This window comes from Antechinus flavipes, chromosome 5, assembly GCF_016432865.1.
Source record: "Antechinus flavipes isolate AdamAnt ecotype Samford, QLD, Australia chromosome 5, AdamAnt_v2, whole genome shotgun sequence".
In the NCBI taxonomy this organism is placed as follows: Eukaryota; Metazoa; Chordata; class Mammalia; order Dasyuromorphia; family Dasyuridae; genus Antechinus; species Antechinus flavipes.
Genome location: NC_067402.1, coordinates 12,657,104 through 12,675,693, shown reverse-complemented (window position 1 = coordinate 12,675,693; position 18,590 = coordinate 12,657,104).

The following is an 18,590-nucleotide window of genomic DNA, read 5'->3' as shown; positions in this document are numbered from 1 at the left end:
AAAACTGAAAAGAGGCATATGAGGAATATAAAGCTATCCTAAGTGGGATTAGCTGCCTCTAGAAGAAGGGAAGTTCTCCTTTCTAGAAGTCATGAAACGAGGGCTCAAAGACTCTTTGTCTGGCGTGCCTTCGAGGAAGGTCCTTGCTCAGACAGGGAACTATCTCTGGGGTCTGTCCCTCCAATCTGAGATGCTAGAATTCTGTGAACGAACGGGCTGATGCCGCAGGCTGCTCATGTCAGCTAAAGCCCCTGTCTCCGTCCTGTCTGTCATCTCTACAATAGCTACTGGTCACACTCATTAATGCAGGGATTAAGGTGCGGAGTCACCCATTTCCAGACCAGGCCCGACAGAGGGCCAGACAAAAGACTTACAGACCTTTTTCCTGTTGGGATTTAGAAAGCCTATAAGTCAGTTGTATTAGAAACACCGGGCAGTTTTTATAAATGAAACATGAGCTTGTCAGAAATCTTTTTCCTCATCCAAGAACACAAATCTGAGGGATCATGGGATTTGGAACACAGTGCCTGCCTGCCCCAGAGTATTTCATAAATGCCTGCTGTTGGAAGGGATATCAAAAATTATCTGGTCCAGACCTTTCATTTTACAGATGAGGAAACTGAGGCTCCATAGAGGAGAAGGAACCTGCTCAGAGTCACAGAGATATTAAAAGTCAGAGCTGGGATTCCTCTTCAGATCAAGGATCCACAGGTCTCATGCTTTTCTATTGCTTCTTCCCAACTACATGAAGCTTTAGGAACTCTTAAGCCAAATAGAAATTAACTTCTTTTTTTTAATTGTTTAGAAATAAAGGAGTATAAAATATATGTATAGGTTACATATACAATATATTTAGATATACTCTGTGTAATTAAATAGGAGTGGATGGGGCTGGGTGGGATGAAGAAGTGAGGAGTCCAAGATCATGACATTAGAGCAAAGGAAAAGAAAACTGGATATGGAGCCGAAGAACCTGCATTCAAATCCTGTAGGTTTTATTTAGTGTGATCTTACATCATTGAAACAGGGTCTTTCTTTTGTTTATCTGTAAAACAGTGGATCAGCTGGCCTCTAAATTCTGTCGTTCTAAATCTTTGGGCCTATGTGACTTTGCCTCCCCGGACCCTCATCTGTAGAGTGCAAGTGCTGATCTAGGTGGTCTCCATAGGTCTCTTCCAACCTTCCTAAGACAGCCCCCCTTCTCACACCAGCGAGCTTCATTCCGGGATAGAACTGACTTTAATCGTCTCCATTTTCCCCAGTGTGTATGAAAACGCCAGAGTCAGAGAGGATGTCCCCTGGCACGGTATTATCGTGGCTCATCAAACAGTGCTTGGCTCAATGCGCTGGGTTTGAGTTCTCTTGTGCTTCAGCACTGCAGCCCCATTACTGTCTCAGGGGCTTCCCTTTCTGAATGGTCACTTGCACCTCCTTGCCTCAGAACCCTCGGGGTAACTCTAAGCAGCTGGGGTCTCTGTGATTACTGAATGCACAAAACCCCCCGGCCGGCAGTGTCTCCCCCCAAGATCAACTGACCTGTTCCCATCTCCCTGCTATCAACTAACCAGCTGGTAATTAGCTACAAGGGAATATTTGCTCCGAAAGTACAGCAAGGACAGAGGTCCACAAAGGCCCCGGCCCTGAACCAGGGGATGCACTTTCTCCTGTGCGCACGTTTGTTCACTGAGAAAAGTAGGCGCAAGTGGAAAGTGGCTGGTACAGAATATTCTACCACACCCCAAACCCAAGGGGAGAGGCAGATGTCTTGACCCTTTGCTGAGCCCTCCCCGTCCGAGTGTAGTCTGTGGATGAGCTGCTCCTTTGCTCGTGTAACCCCAGTCCGGATGCCCATTGGTGTAGGGGACTCTCTCCCTATTGATGTCCACAATAAGTAGGGTGGAGTTGGAGAGAGAATCTCTGGATTCTAATTTGCTACTGATTTAGATAAATATATTTGTTTATTGTGAAACTGATATTTGGAGGGAAGGGAGCCAAACCTTGGGAATAAAGCTTTGGATCATCTTTCCCCCATTAAGTCAGAAGTTAGATTAAATCTGATAATCGTACCTCCTAAACTCATAATATTTAAGGGAACCAATAGATATTTCTAGCCTGGTACCTCCCTCCCTCTCTCTCTCTCTCTCTCTCTCTTTCTTTCTCTCTCTCTCTCTCTCTCTCTCTCTCTCTCTCTCCTCTCTCTCTCTCTCTCTCTCTCTCTCTCTCTCTCTCTCCTCTTTCTCTGTGTGTATCTGTTTCTTTCTTTCTTTCTTTCATTCTTTCTTTCTTTTCTTTCTTTCTCAGAGTGGCTAAACTTCTGGCCCTCACTTCCTGTGTTATCTCTTGAAAGGAAATAAAGTCTCTCTTGAAAAAGGGTAGGGTAGAAAAGGTAGAGATATTTATTCTGCCTCCTTTCAAGCCACACAATTACACCCCTATGCTATATATGGGAGACAGTCCTTGTTAAAATCAGCTGAGCCTTCTCCTCAATGGACCCAACCACTCTTCTTAGGGAACCGCTGATGTTTTCTCTGATTTTTGAAAATAAACACACACACACACACACACACACACACACACACACACACACCCTAGAGGGCCATAATATTGATCTTTTTATTGGTGGTTCTAACCTGCCTTCTGTCATCATCAGTCCTTCCAATTCCTCATCACCACACAGCACCGACCACTCAGTCCCTCATGGCCAAAGTTCCACATTAGAGCAATACCAGCAGGGACTGTTGCACACGCCCTGGATACAGGGTCCTCATTGGCCAATCCCCCCTTGCACATTTTTGTTTCTTACCCTAGTGTTTGGCTACAAACTCCCCAAAAGGGTGAACTGTCTCTCATTTATCTGTGCAACCCCACCCTCTAACATAATGTCAGGCACCAGTAGGTACTTAATAAATGTACATTGACCTGATTCAAGAAAAGCCACATGAGCAAAGAACTGGAAACTGAGGGGATGCTCATCTATTGGGGAATGACCAAAGCCATGTATTGTAATGGACTATCACTGTACTACGAGAAATGGCGAGCAGGATGGGAAGAAGTACATGAACTCCTGCTAAGTGAAGGGAGCAGAACCAGCAGAACACTGTGTACAGTAACAGCAATGTGGTGCAAAGGTTGACTGGGAATGATCAGCTATTCTCAGTAATATACTGACCCAAGATAATTCCAAAGGACTTATGATAAAAATATATCCATCTCTTGAAAAAAATTGCTTGAGTCTGAAGATAGGGCAAAGCATACTATTTTTTAGCTTTATTTTTCTTGGTGTGGGGGAGAGGAGAGTCTGTGTTTTCTATGACAATATGGCTAATATGAAAATGTTTCACATGCCTGCACATGCCTAATCTAGATCATCTCAAAGAAGAGGAGAGAATTTGTTTCTCTTTATATATTTTAATTTTTTATTAAAGCTTTTTATTTTCAAAACATATGCATGGACAATTTGTTAACATTGGCCCTTGCAAAACCTTGTGTTCCAAATTTCTCCTCTTCCCTATTCCTTCCCCTAAATGACAAATAATCCAACATTTATTAAACATGCACAATACTTCCATACATATTTTCACAATTATCATGTTGCACAAGAAAATTTAAATCAAAAAGGGAAAAAATGAGAAAAAACCAAATTCAAGCAAACAACAAAAAGAGTGAGAATGTCATGTTGTGGTGCTCACTCAGTTCCCACAATCCTCTCTCTGGGTGTAGATGGCTCTCACAAGATCATTGGAACTGGCTTCAATCAGAAAGACAGAATTTTTTTTAAAATGAATGTTAAAATTGTCTTTACATGTAATTGTGAAAAAAGAACATATTATTCCAAAGAAAAGAAAAGTCACCTGAAGTCAGAGTGAGTCATTTCCAGTCAGAAAGAAGGGAGGGCCTTTTCCTTGGAACTTAGCAGTTAATCTTTCTCTCAAGGACACTCCTCTGGTTCGTCTCCATTCAAGTTCCTCAAAATCTTCACAATCTGAGGTTACTAACAGAAACTTGACTTAAAAAATAAACTTTTTTTGTAGAGCTTTTAGGTCTGGTGACTCCATCAAAGTGGAAAGTGAAAGTAATACCCACAAGGAGACTGACGCTCCGGAAGGAAAGCTCACAAAGCCAGCAATGGCAGGTCTGAGATCTGGTCCTGGGTCTCATGCTAACTCAGCTGAGATTGCTCATCACCGCAAGGCAGAGCCAGGGCAGTCCCTGCAAACTGAACCCAAGAGAGAATTATGAAATTCACTCAATTGTCGGGATGGGGAGTAAGGTGGGGCAGGGAGGTGGGGTAGGGAGGAGGAGGATGGGACATTACCTTGGTGGAAGAAGCCCAGATCCCATAAAACTAACAGTGGGCAAGACACAGAGGGAAGGGAGAGAGCAGGGAAGCTCGGGAGCACCGGCCCATGATGCCCTCTGCTAGTTTCCTATGTGGACTAATTATTGCTAACAAGGTGCTAAGGACTGTCATTTTTATATCTCTAAGGCAGTGCGAGTGCCTCTGGCCATATCTTTGCCGTTCTCTGTCTGTGTCATAGATTTTTTAAACATCCAATTGTAGACTTAACTTTTGTCCTTATTAAATTTGATTTTTTCCGAGTTGACGTTAGTCTGACGAGACTTTTTGGTTGTTAAATTTGCCATAAAAGGCGTTAGCCATTCCCACAAGCTTTGTGTCATCTGGAAAAGGAGGACGCCTACCTTTTATGCTTTTGTCCAAGTCACTGATAGAAATACTCCCAGCACAAGCCCAATCATTTCTGAGACCTTCCACTAGAGGGAGCCTCTCTCCAAATGGACCTCAACCTATTGATGACTCTTTGTGTCTGAGTCTTTGAACCAGATGGAAAGTCACACAATGTGCTGCCCCTGAGCCCGTAGCTCTCTTCCTTGTTCCCAAGCATTGAAGGAGAGGCTGTTTCACTTTAATGAAAGCTAAATTTACTATGTCTTCAACATTCCCCTAATGGAGTAGTCACTTCTCCTGGCAGAAAAGGACATGAGGTTAGTTTAGTTTAGACTGATCTGGATGAAGTCTGGTCCTTTGTAATTGCTGCTTCCTATTCCAGAGGCCACAAACCATCCCTTTGCTATTATGTGATCTTAAGTTTCAGCAGGAATAAATCATGCCGGTTAGCGTGGAGTCTGTAACATCTGCTCTCTTCCCTTTCCCAAGACTGGGTGACATTTGCATTGCTCCCACTCCATGTCATTTCTCCCATGAGCTGCAGTTTTTCAAAGCTCTCCCTGCTTCCAGTCTCTCTCCTGCTCTTCTGCATCTCCCATTGGCCACCCTCTTTCTAAGTCCCGGGTCTGCTCAGCCTCCAGTCTCCCTGCCTCCAGAATAAGAGACAAACTCTTCTGGCTGACAGTTAGGAACCAACCTCCCATTCTCACTTCAGCCGGATCGTTCTGGTTTTTATTTTGCCACAAGCCCCTTTGTTTACATGGCATTTCATTGAGGTTTTAATTATGATCTAATAATGATCCAGACTCAATCAGTCCTGCTACTGTGCATTCAGCAGAGTCACTTCTCCTCCTGGGATGCTCTCCCTACTATAAGGCTCAGCCCAAGAGCCACCTCTTCCATGCAGCCTGCCCTCGTCCCTCACCTCTGAAATCCTTCCCTTCTGCAGTGCTCCCTTGTTTAACTTAGTAAGTGCGTGAATCCAGATCTGAATCCAATCTTCCTGACTCCAGTTTCAATTCTGCCCACACATGGAGAATGTAAATTCTCTGAGAGCCATGGCCCAGAACCTAGCAAGTGTTCGAGAAATGTTTGCAGGCCATGAACTGAGAGTACAAAAAGATAAGATATAGAAAGGAAGGAAGGAAGGAAGGAGGGAGGGAAGGAAGGAGGAAAGGAAAAAAGGAAGGAAGGAAGGAAGGAAGGAAGGAAGGAAGGAAGGAAGGAAGGAAGGAAGGAAGGAAGGAAGGAAGGAAGGAAGGAAGGAAGGAGGGAGGGAGGGAGGGAGGGAGGGAGGAAAGAAGAAAGAAAGAAAGAAAGAAAGAAAGAAAGAAAGAAAGAAAGAAAGAAAGAAAGAAAGAAAGAAAGAAAGAAAGAAAGAAAGAAAGAAAGAAAGAAAGAAAGAAAAGGAGAGGGAGGAAAGAAGGAAGAAAAGAAGGAAAGAAGGAAGGAAAGGAAGGAAGGGAAGGAGGAATATTATACCTTCTATCTGGGATATCGGATATAAGGAGAGAGGGAGAGTATCCAGAGGTTCCCCTTTTGTGTTTTTGCATTCTGTGCTCATGCTTGTTCATTCCCTGCCTGTTACTCAGCAAGCCCCCCATGTCCCTCCCTGCCTCTGGACTCCGGGAAAGCGCAGCCTGACCAGCTCTTTAGGAGCAGGAAAGGACCCTGCGCTGTCCCAAGCGGACCCCAGTTGGAGCCAGGATTCCGAGGGTCGCACCCGCCTTCTTGTTCCTTGTGCCAGTAATTTCTCAGCCTCCTTTTCCCACCTCCAACACGGGAGGTTTGCTCTAGGTGACGTCTGAGGCCCCTCCAAGCTTAGCTTTCTGAGGTCCCAGGAGCTTTATACACCACCCCCCAGCCCACCCATTTCCCTGAGGAGAAGACGGAGGTCCCAGAGGGCTGTGAAAGGTGCAAGGCCACCCAGGGGGAATCCAAAGCTGGGAGGGATCACTGGAGGTTCCATCGCGCGTGTTACAGGCACAGAGGCCGAGGTGCGGGAGATTCAGCGACAGGGTCACAGCAGTCAGAGCTGGAGGGACCTCGGCTCTAGTCCCAGGGGCTCACCGAGGACTCGGTGGCCTTTCGGGGGCGTTGCTCGTTTTATGGCTTTAAAGACATCCTCCTTCTGGGGAGTCAGGGGCTTCCGCCCACTGCCGAAGGGGATCGGGGGCACAAAGCGGGGCGGGGGCACAAAGCGGGGCGGGGGACTCCATGATGGGGCCCCTTGGTCTTTAGAGCTGGAAGGGCCCGGATAAGGAAGTTATTGGCCCTGGTCCCGCGGTTCGAACCCATTATTGATGCTTTGTCCCCCTCCCGCACTCTAAGTCTTCGGGGGACGGGAAACCTCGGGGTCTTTCTCAATAAACTTCATCCCTTGCAGGGATGAAAATCCGCTTCCGTAGCGAAGCCTCGGACCTGGGAAAAGTGGGGCGGCAGCGCCATCTGGTGGGCGCGGAGCAGATCTCCGCCTCCAAGCTGAGGGACTCCGGGAGCTCGGGGGAGCTCTGTCCGGATCCCTCTGTCCCAGACTGGACCAAGCTTCCCTCCCCCCCCCCCCCCCCCACGTAGGGGCTCGCGGGCGTGGGGGAGGGGAAGCCCCCTTCCTTTCCAAGGACGTCCGGTCTTTGCCACCTTGGACCCTGGACAAGTCACGCTCGCGGTCAGCGCTGGGAACCGGGGCCGAGCCAAGGCCTTTTCCCCGTCCGGGGTCCCGGAGAGTCAGGGAAGGTCTTCCTCCCGTCAGCCGGTCCGGCAGCAGAAGCGCCCAGGGTTGGATCAGGGGAGACGGCGAGATGGAGAGTCTGACTGTGCGCCCTGCTGTGCCCCCAAAGGCCCTGGGACCCTCTGACTGCGGGCGCGGGGTCCCCACGGTCGCACGGAAGTCCCGGAGAGTGGGACCGTGGAACTTTCCCCTCGGACCCCGAGGCCGAGAACAGGGAGCATTTACCGAACGCTTCCCTCCCTGAAGGAGCTGTCCCGGGAAGGCCGAAGGTGCCGGACACGGCCCTTTCTCAGGCCTTCGGACCCGGCCGCGTGGTGGGAACGGCCGCGGGACGTTTGCCCGTAAGCGCGTGTCACAGAGAATTCACACAAGCGGGGACTCGCGGGGCCACGGAGAGCTGACGGGCCGCTCGCTCCGGTCCTTCTGAAGCACTCGGGGGCACGTGGGAGGCTGCGGCCCAGGACTGCCCCGCGGGGACGCCCCGGGTGTCCGCTGTGCCCCGGGGGCAAGGATGGGAGGCCCCCAATCTGGAGACCTCGCCCTCCCCCGGGGACCCCTGGGCCCGGCCGTGTCTGCGCTTCCTGAGCAGCCCCATCCGGGCACGGGCGGTGACCCCGACATCCCGCTGTGGTTTGGGCCCTTCTGGCACCGAGAAAACCCCAGCTCCGGAGGGCCCGATGCACGTTAGAGCCGCGGGGAAGTGTCTGAGGCAGGGAAGGAAGGAAGGAAAAACTGCTTCGTCTCGTACGATATTATATACATACATACATACATACATATATACATACATACATATATACATATATAATATCGCAAGAGATGAAGAATATCTATATGGTGAGAGATGAAGAATAAATATAAGACCAGGAACTTTGAGCGGTCTCAAATACAGTTCGGTGTAATACTTTAAGATTGCTGAATAGGGTTATTGAGAGATTAAACATCTAAGGATCGCCTAATATCTCTCTCTGTGTAACTCTCTGTCTTTCTGTCTCTGACTCTGTCTCTCCCTCATATATCTCTGTCTCTGTCTCTTGTCTCTCTTATTCTGTCTTCCCTCTTTTTTGTCTTCTGTCTCTCTTCTGTCTTCTCTCTGTTTTTCTCTTTATTCTCACTCTTTCTCTTCTCTGTCCCTCTCCTCATTCTGTCTTCACTCTCTTTTCTCTCTGTCTCTTCTCTCTGTCTTCTCTGTTTTTCTCTTTATTCTCACTCTTTCTCTTTTCTCTATCTTTTCTCTTCTCATTGTCTTCACTCTCTTTTCTCTGTCTGTCTCTCTTCTCTCTATCTTCTCTCCGTTTCTCTCCTCTCTCTCTTTCTCTTGTCTCTCCTTTCTATCTCTCTGTCTCTCTCTCTCTGTCTCTCTTCTCTCTGTCTTCTCTCTGTTTTCTCTTTATTCTCTTTCTCTTTTCTCTGTCCTCTTTCTCTTCTCATTTTGTCTTCACTCTTTTTCTCTGTCTGTCTCTCTTCTCTCTATCTTCTCTCGGTTTCTCTCCTCTCTCTCTTTCTCTTGTCTCTCTCTTTCTCTTTTCTCTTATCTCTCTGTCTCTTTCTCTCTCTGTCTCTTTCTCTCTGTCTTCTCTCTGTTTTTCTCTTTATTCTCACTCTTTCTCTTTTCTCTATCCTTTCTCTTCTCATTCTGTCTTCACTCTCTTTTCTCTCTGTCTCTCCTCTTTGTCTTCTCTGTTTTTCTCTTTATTCTCACTCTTTCTCTTTTCTCTCTCTCTTTCTCTGTCTCTCTTCTGTCTTCTCTCTCTCTTTCTCTCTGTTCTCTTCTCTCTATCTTCTCTTGGTTTCTCTCTTTCTCTCTTTCTCTTGTCTCTCTCTCCTTTCTCTCTATCTCTCTGTCTCTTTCTCTCTCTGTCTCTCTTCTCTGTCTTCTCTCTGTTTTTCTCTTTATTCTCTTTCTCTTTTCTCTATCCTTTCTCTTCTCATTGTCTTCACTCTCTTTTCTCTGTCTGTCTTCTTCTCTCTATCTTCTCTCTGTTTCTCTCCTCTCTCTCTTTCTCTTGTCTCTCCTTTCTCTCTATCTCTCTGTCTCTTTCTCTCTCTGTCTCTCTCTCTCTGTCTTCTCTCTGTTTTTCTCTTTATTCTCTTTCTCTTTTCTCTGTCCTTCTCTTTCTCTTCTCATTCTGTCTTCACTCTCTTTTCTGTCTGTCTCTCTTCTCTCTATCTTCTCTCGGTTTCTCTCCTCTCTCTCTTTCTCTTGTCTCTCCTTTCTCTCTTTTCTCTCTATCTCTCTGTCTCTTTCTCTCTCTGTCTCTCTTCTCTCTGTCTTCTCTCTGTTTTTCTCTTTATTCTCACTCTTTCTCTTTTCTCTATCCTTTCTCTTCTCATTCTGTCTTCACTCTCTTTTCTCTCTGTCTCTCCTCTTTGTCTTCTCTGTTTTTCTCTTTATTCTCACTCTTTCTCTTTTCTCTATCCTTTCTCTTCTCATTGTCTTCACTCTCTTTTCTCTGTCTGTCTCTCTTCTCTCTATCTTCTCTTGGTTTCTCTCCTTTCTCTCTTTCTCTTGTCTCTCTCTCTCCTTTCTCTCTATCTCTCTGTCTCTTTCTCTCTCTGTCTCTCTTCTCTGTCTTCTCTCTGTTTTTCTCTTTATTCTCTTTCTCTTTTCTCTATCCTTTCTCTTCTCATTGTCTTCACTCTCTTTTCTCTGTCTGTCTTCTTCTCTCTATCTTCTCTCTGTTTCTCTCCTCTCTCTCTTTCTCTTGTCTCTCCTTTCTCTCTATCTCTCTGTCTCTTTTCTCTCTGTCTCTCTTCTCTCTGTCTTCTCTCTGTTTTTCTCTTTATTCTCTTTCTCTTTTCTCTGTCTTCTCTTTCTCTTCTCATTCTGTCTTCACTCTCTTTTCTCTGTCTGTCTCTCTTCTCTCTATCTTCTCTCGGTTTCTCTCTCTCTCTCTCCTTTCTCTCTTTCTCTTGTCTCTCTCTCTCCTTTCTCTCTATCTCTCTGTCTCTTTCTCTCTCTGTCTCTCTTCTCTGTCTTCTCTCTGTTTTTCTCTTTATTCTCTTTCTCTTTTCTCTATCCTTTCTCTTCTCATTGTCTTCACTCTCTTTTCTCTGTCTGTCTCTCTTCTCTCTATCTTCTCTCTGTTTCTCTCCTCTCTCTCTTTCTCTTGTCTCTCCTTTCTCTCTATCTCTCTGTCTCTTTTCTCTCTCTGTCTCTCTTCTCTCTGTCTTCTCTCTGTTTTTCTCTTTATTCTCTTTCTCTTTTCTCTGTCCTTCTCTTTCTCTTCTCATTCTGTCTTCACTCTCTTTTCTCTGTCTATCTGTCTCCTCTCTATCTTCTCTCGGTTTCTCTCCTCTCTCTCTTTCTCTTTTCTCTCTCTTCTCTCTCTCTCTTTCTCTCTATCTCTGTCTCTCTTCTCTCTCTGTCTTCTCTCTGTTTTTCTCTTTATTCTCACTCTTTCTCTTTTCTCCATCCTTTCTCTTCTCATTCTGTCTTTACTCTCTTTTCTCTGTCTGTCTCTCTTCTCTCTATCTTCTCTCGGTTTCTCTCCTCTCTCTCTTTCTCTTGTCTCTCTCTCCTTTCTCTCTCTGTCTCTCTTCTCTCTCTTCTCTCTGTTTTTCTCTTTATTCTCACTCTTTCTCTTTTCTCTATCCTTTCCTTCTCATTCTGTCTTCACTCTCTTTTCTCTGTCTCTCTCTCTGTCTCTTTTCTCTCTCTCTCTTTCTCTCCTCTCTCTCTTTCTCTTGTCTCTCTCTCCTTTCTCTCTATCTCTCTGTCTCTTTTCTCTCTCTGTCTCTCTTCTCTCTGTCTTCTCTCTGTTTTTCTCTTTATTCTCTTTCTCTTTTCTCTATCCTTTCTCTTCTCATTCTGTCTTCACTCTCTTTTCTGTCTGTCTGTCTCCTCTCTATCTTCTCTCTGTTTCTCTCCTCTCTCTCTTTCTCTTGTCTCTCTCTCCTTTCTCTCTATCTCTGTCTCTTTCTCTCTGTCTCTCTATCTCTTTCTTGTCTTTACAAACACAAGTTTCATTCTCTATTTCTGGCTGGCTATTGAAATGAATACTTCTAAGAATACCACTAATTTAGTCAGCCCTTAGTGGATGTTCTGCTTAAAACACACACACACACACACACACACACACACACACACACACACACACACACACTCTTACTCCTCTAAAATTTATGATCATCCCTTTCTGAGATGAGGAAGATGTAATGGATGTAGAGAAGAGGAGAAAAAAGAAATTCTTTTCAGAGAGCCTTGAAAGCTCTAACCAATCAGTCCTTCTTCAAGTCTCTTATCCCTACTCCACAGTTCTGAGAAGTCACACTTACTGAGACACGCTTGGGACCAAAAGACTTGTTGACTGAGTTGACAAAAGACTTCGCTCCCCCTGGCACATTACCTCCCCCCACTTCTAATTCTCCTGACAAAACTAATGGACTCTTCTCTCCCTAGATCTTATTAGAGCCAGGTGATTCTTTTTCCGACTCCTACAATTGAAGTTGAGAACCTTGACTTCATTAGCCATTAATGAGCACCTAGTAGATACTGGCTTTTGCCCGTAATATACTCTGCTCCAATCTGTCAGAAAACTGAAGGGTCTGCAAAGCCTTAATAAGACAAGGCCATGTGTCCATTTCTCCTCTTCAGTTTCTGCCCTACTCCAGAGAATCCTTTGTTTGATGATTGAATGGGAATGAAAAAGAATATCAAAGTAGGGCCTTCTGATTCCCCCTCTCCCCCCCACCCCCGCCCCTTCCACACATCTTAGGCCTGTTCAAAGTGTTAATGATAAAAAATAAAGACTAACTATCGCCTTGGAGTCAGAAAACAGCTATGGCATAAATGGCCCAACTAGATGTTTTAGGGGATTTTCTTCATTCCTTTTGGTTTCAAAGTCCATACTTAGGAAACTTCAGAAAGATGTATATGATCCTTGGTGGGCCCCAACTCTTATTCTTGCAGATCATCATTTCCATGTCCTCCCTACTAGAAAACTGGACTCTGTCCCTACAGCCCTCCTGGACTTTGAGAGTCAGCTTTGGTCTTAAACTTAAACTTGTGGTCATGTCTGAACCACGCCAGCTTGTCTTCCCCTTATTAGACTGAGCTTCTGAAAGATTAGGGGCTCACTGCTATTTGTGTCCCCAGCACCTGAAACGGTTCCTGGTACATACTCAGTCCTTAATAAATGTCTTATCTCTTTCTTCCTTTCTTTTCCTTTCTTCCTCTCTTCTTTTCATTTTTTCTTTCCTTTCTCACTCCCTCCTTTTCTCCTTCCTTTTTTCCTCTCTTTATTTCCATCCTTTCTCTCTTTATTTCCATCCTTTTTTTCTTTTCATTCTCTTTCCTTTTCTTTCTTTTTTCCTTCCTACTTTCTTTCTTTCTTTTTCTTTTTCTTTCTTTCTTTCTGTCTGTCTTTCTTTGTTTCTTCCCTTCTCTCTTCCCTTCTTCCCATCTATCTATGGCACCTTTGGGAAATTGGTCATTACTTCCCACTTGTATAAGAGGAAGCATACTCCAATTTGATCTTCCTGATAAGTCATATAGAAGAAGACTCCTTAAACTTTTCCCACTCATGACACCTCTGCACCTGAGAAATTTTACATGACCTTGAGTATATATTATATAAAATAGGTATTCTAATCAAATATTTACTGATAATAAATCATAATTTTTGCAACCCCATCATTCCATTATGAGACCCCCCATAGGGATCCCAAACCTTAGTTTAAGAAGCTGGGATATAGAGCATGTTCAGATATAACCTGCCTGGCTCTATTATTACACATAAAACTTTAGAGATTCAGTTTCTAGCCATGACTGATTAAGGGATTTGTGCTGCATGATGGTTAAAAAAAAGTCTTCAATATATCTATAGAGCTGAAAATATTCAGGAACCAAAACTGAGTGATTGTGGATAGCATTTTCCATCATGAATTTTTTCGTAGTTGTCTTGGATCATTGTATTTCAGAGAAGAGCTAAATTATTCGTGATTAACACACAATGTTGCTGTTACTATGTACAATGTCTTGATTCTGATCATTTCATTTTACATCAGTACATATCTATCCAGGTTTTTCTGAAATCCACTTGTACCTTATTGCCCAATAATAATACCATTACATTCATATACCACAGCTTTTTCAGTCGTTCCACAATATCACCTCAATTTCCAATTTTTTTGTCACTACAAAAAGCTGCTATAAATATTTTTGTGTATGTAGGTCTTTTCCCCTTTGTTTTTATGATTTCTCTGAGACACAGATCTAGTAGTGGTATTGATGAATCAAAAGTTATATTTGGTTGACCTTTGGATATAGTTCTCCAGAATGGTTGGATCAGTTCATTACTCCACCAAGAGTGGATTAGTGTTCAAATTGTCTCATATTCTCTCCAACATCCTAAATTTCCTTTTCCATCATATTAGCCAATTTGAAAGATGATACCCCAGAGCTGTTTTAATTTATACTTCTCTAATCCAAATTGATTTAGAGCAATTCTTCATTTGCTTATGGATAGCTCTGATCTCTTCATCTGAAAACTATCCATACCTTTTGATTATCATTTGAGAATTGGCTTGTATTCTTATCGATTGGACTCAGTTATTTTCAGAAATTTCAGAAATAAGACCTTTATCAGAGACACCTATTGTAAAGATTATTTCCCAGTTTACTGCTTTCCTTATGATTTTGGTTGCATTGGTTTTGTTTGCACAAACCATTTTAATTTAATATAATCAAAATGATCTATTTTACATTTTGCAAAGCTCTCTATCTCTTGTTTGGTCATAAATTCTTCTCTTCTCCATATATCCAACAGGTAGATTATTCCTTGCTTATAATATCACCCTTTATATCTAAATCATGTACCTATTTTGACTTTTTATTGGAATATGGTGTGACATGTTGGTCTGTACCTAGTGTCTGGTATATCGTTCTCCAAATTTCCCAGGAGTTTTTGTGAAACAGTGAGTTCTCATTCCAGAGGCTAAGGTCTTTGGATTTAACAAACACTAGGCTGCTAGAGTCATTTACTACAGTGTCTAGTGTAACTAATCTATTTCACTTATCCACCACTCAATGTCTTAACCAATACAGTTTGATAATTACTACTGGTACTGCTAGATCCCTTGCTTTGCATTTTTTTCCTTTATTCCCTTGAAATTCTTGACCTTTTCTTTTTTCCAGATGAATTATATTATTTTTTCTAGCTCTATAAAATAATTTTGGCTGTTTGACTGATATGGCACTGAATAAGTAGGCTAATTTGGGTATAATTGTCATTGTTATCATATTAGATAGCCTGCCCATAAGCAATTGATATTTTTCTAATTGTTTAGCTCTGAGTTTATTTGTGTGAAAAGTGTTTTGTAATTGTGTTAATATAGTTCCTAATAGAGTTTGGGTTTCTCTTAGCAGATAGACTCACAAGTATTTCATATTGATTACAATTCTTTTAAATGAAAATTATCTTTATATATCTTGCTACTTAATTTTTTTTGTTTTTTGTTTTTTAATAACTTTTTATTGACAGAACTCATGCCAGGATAATTTTTTTACAACATTATCCCTTGCAACTCACTTCTGTTCTGTTTTTTCCCCTCCCTCCCTCCACCCCCTCCCCCAGATGGCAAGCATTCCTATATATGTTAGATAGGTTACAGTATAACCTAGATACAATATATGTGTGCAGAACCGAACAGTTCTCTTGTTGACCAGGGAGAATTGGATTCAGAAGGTAGAAATAACCCGGGAAGAAAAACAAAAATGCAAACAGTTTACATTCATTTCTCAGTGTTCTTTCTTTGGGTGTAGCTGCTTCTGTCCTTCCTTGATCAATTAAAATTAAGTTAGATCTCTTTGTCAAAGAAATCAATTCCATCAGAATACATCCTCATACAGTATCGTTGTTGAGGTATATAATGATCTCCTGGTTTTGCTCATTTCATTTAGCATCAGCTCATGTAAGTCTCGCCAGTCCTCTCTGTATTCATCCTGCTGGTCATTTCTTACAGAATAATAATATTCCATAACATTCATATACCACAATTTACTCAACCATTCTCCAATTGATGGACATCCATTCGTTTTCCAGCTTCTGGCCACTACAAACAGGGCTGCCACAAACATTTTGGCACATACAGATCCCTTTCCCTTCTTTAGTATCTCTTTGGGGTATAAGCCCAGTAGAAACACTGCTGGATCAAAGGGAATGCACAGTTTGATAAGTTTTTGAGCGTAGTTCCAAATTGCTCTCCAGAATGGCTGGATGTGTTCACAATTCCACCAACAATGTATCAGTGTCCCTGTTTTCCCACATCCCCTCCAACATTCCACATTATCTTTCCCTGTCATTCCAGCCAATCTGACAGGTGTGTAGTGGTATCTCAGCATATTTTCATATGGCTAAAAATAGTTTTAATTTCTCTCTGAGAATTGTCTGTTCATATCCTTTGACCATTTATCAATTGGAAAATGGCTTGATTTCTTATAAATTAGAGTCAATTATATATTTTGGAACTGAGGCTTTTATCAGAACCTTTGACTGTAAAAGTGTTTTCCCAGTTTATTGTTTCCCTTCTAATCTTGTCTGCATTAGTTTTGTTTGTACAAAAACTTTTCAATTTGATATAATCAAAATTTTCTATTTTGTAGTCAATAGTGATCTCTAGTTATTCTTTGGTCATAAATCCCTTCCTCTTCCACAGGTCTGAGAGGTAAACTATCCTATGCTCTTCCAATTTATTTATAATCTCATTCTTTATGCCTAGGTCATGAACCCATTTTGATCTTATCTTGATACAGTGTTAAGTGTGGGTCAATGCCTAGTTTCTGCCATACTAATTCCAATTTTCCCAGCAATTTTTGTCAAATAATGCATTCTTATCCCAAAAACTGAGGTCTCTGGGTTTGTCAAACACTAGATTATTAAAGTTATTGGCTGTTTTGTCCTTTGAACCTAACCTATTCCATTGGTCAACTAGTCTATTTCTTAGCCAATACCAGATGGTTTTAGTAACTGCTGCTTTATAATATAATTTTAGATCTGGTACAGAGTTGATTTTTTTTTCATTAATTCCCTTGAAATTCTTGACCTTTTGTTTTTCCATATGAACTTTGTTGTTATTTTTTCTAATTCATCAAAGTAGTTTTTTGGGAGTCTGATTGGTATAGCGCTAAATAAATAGATTAATTTAGGTAGTATTGTCATCTTTATTATATTTGCTCACCCAATCCAAGAGCATTTAATATTTTTCCAGTTGGTTAGATCAGACTTCATTTGTGTGGAAAGTGTTTTGTAGTTTTGCTCATACAGTTTCTGATTTTCCCTTGGCAGATAGATTCCTAAATATTTTATCCAATCAGTAGTTACTCTAAATGGAATTTCTCTTTGTAACTCTGACTGTTGGGTTTTGTTAGTGATCTATAAGAATGCTGATGACTTATGTGGGTTTATTTTGTATCCTGTAACTTTGCTAAAGGGGTGGATTGTTTCTAATAACTTTTTACTAGAATCTCTGGGGTTCTCTAGGTATACCATCATCTCATCAGCAAAGAGTGATCATTTGGTTTCCTCATTGCCTATTCTGATTCCTTTAATCTCTTTCTCAACTCTTCTTGCCAAAGCTAGCATTTCTAATCCAATATTAAATAGTAACGGTGATAGTGGGAAACCTTGTTTCACTCCTGTTGATTTTGTTATTAATAGGGTCCATTATGCTGACAATTTTCCTGATATTGGACCAATTCTGCATTCTCAGTCAGATGAGTCTGGAAGCTCTATTAGAAGTCCCAACTGAAGTTTCCCCAGAACCCAGGAGTCAAGGTCCAATGGAGTCAAAGCTGTAGTGGCTACAAAAAGAGGAAGCACCTGCCATCTAATGTGGACAGATATTTCCAATGGTGGCCAGAGACATTAACAGTGGCTGTCAGAACTACAGAGGCTGATGCAAAACCAAAGTGCACATAAAAGTGGAAAGGCTACAGCTTCAGAAACTGAGACATCTTTTGATGGAGAGCTACCCCTAAAGGAAACATTAGCAGGACTCCCTGAAAGGTTCAAAAGAGAACTTCCAGTGATCAGAGGCTTGAAGTCTACCCTATTGTTCCACATAGATTTCATATATATGGTCCTCTTTGGGTTCTTTTTTTTTTAATAGTATTTTATTTTTTTCAAATACATGAAAAGATAGTTTTCACATTCAGCTTTCCAAAACTTTGTGTTCCAAATTTTTCTCCCTCTCTCCCTCCCTCCCCCCCCTACCCAGCAAGCAATCTGATATAGGTTCAACATGTGCAGTTCTTCTAAACAAATTTCCATCTCCTTGGGTTCTTCAGAGGGTATTCACGCTCTAGTGTCGGGCAGACATGTTTCCCTGACCCCAACCAAATGGTGTCCAAGAATGAGTCTCCATCTGAGAACATGCCCTAGAATGAGTCTTCTTGACCTGCAATGACCTTTACCTATCCCAGCTCCTCAGGCTTACCCCTAAAAACTGGAGGGAAGCAGATTGCAATGGCCCCCTCTGGGGACTCCAAACTGGAAAAACAAGTTCCCCTTTTGGGGAGCGACATAAATCTTTCAACCAACTGCAGCAGAAAGATGTGTTTAACAATCCCACAATCTGACTGCGAGGGTCCTCAGAGGGCAGGTAGTCCAAAAACCCTACGACATTTCTCAGAAGAGCTTTGCGTTCTTTCTTTAAAGAACTCCAGTGATGGCGTAGTCGCCCCCAGGCAGACGGAAAGGACAAGCAGAAAGCAATAACTGACACATCCAGCGCTTATTGTGTGTTAAGCACTGTGCTGAAATTTTTGCAGTCATTTCCTCATCTTCCCAACAACCCTATGAGGTAGGTTCTATTATTATCCCTGTTTTACAGTTGAGGAAACTGAGGTAGATAGGAGATGCATGATCAGCTTCGGGTCCCACATACAGCAAGATGGGGACGGGATTAAATATCACTGAATGAATTAACCACACGTCCCAGAGGTGCCGACGGCAGATCCCGAGCGTCCCAACGGGACACTCCTTCGGCCAAGAATGCCCCCGGAGTCCCGCCTCGCCGGCAGAATGCCCTTGTTCCCCGCCAGCCAATCCAGGATGGCTCCTGGACACGCTACCTCCGGGCAGGTGCTGCTCCAGGTGTTGCTCTCTGCCGCCCCCTCTGGGAGCCTCAGAAGGTGAGCCCTCAACCACATCAACTGTAGTACTGCTGTCTCAC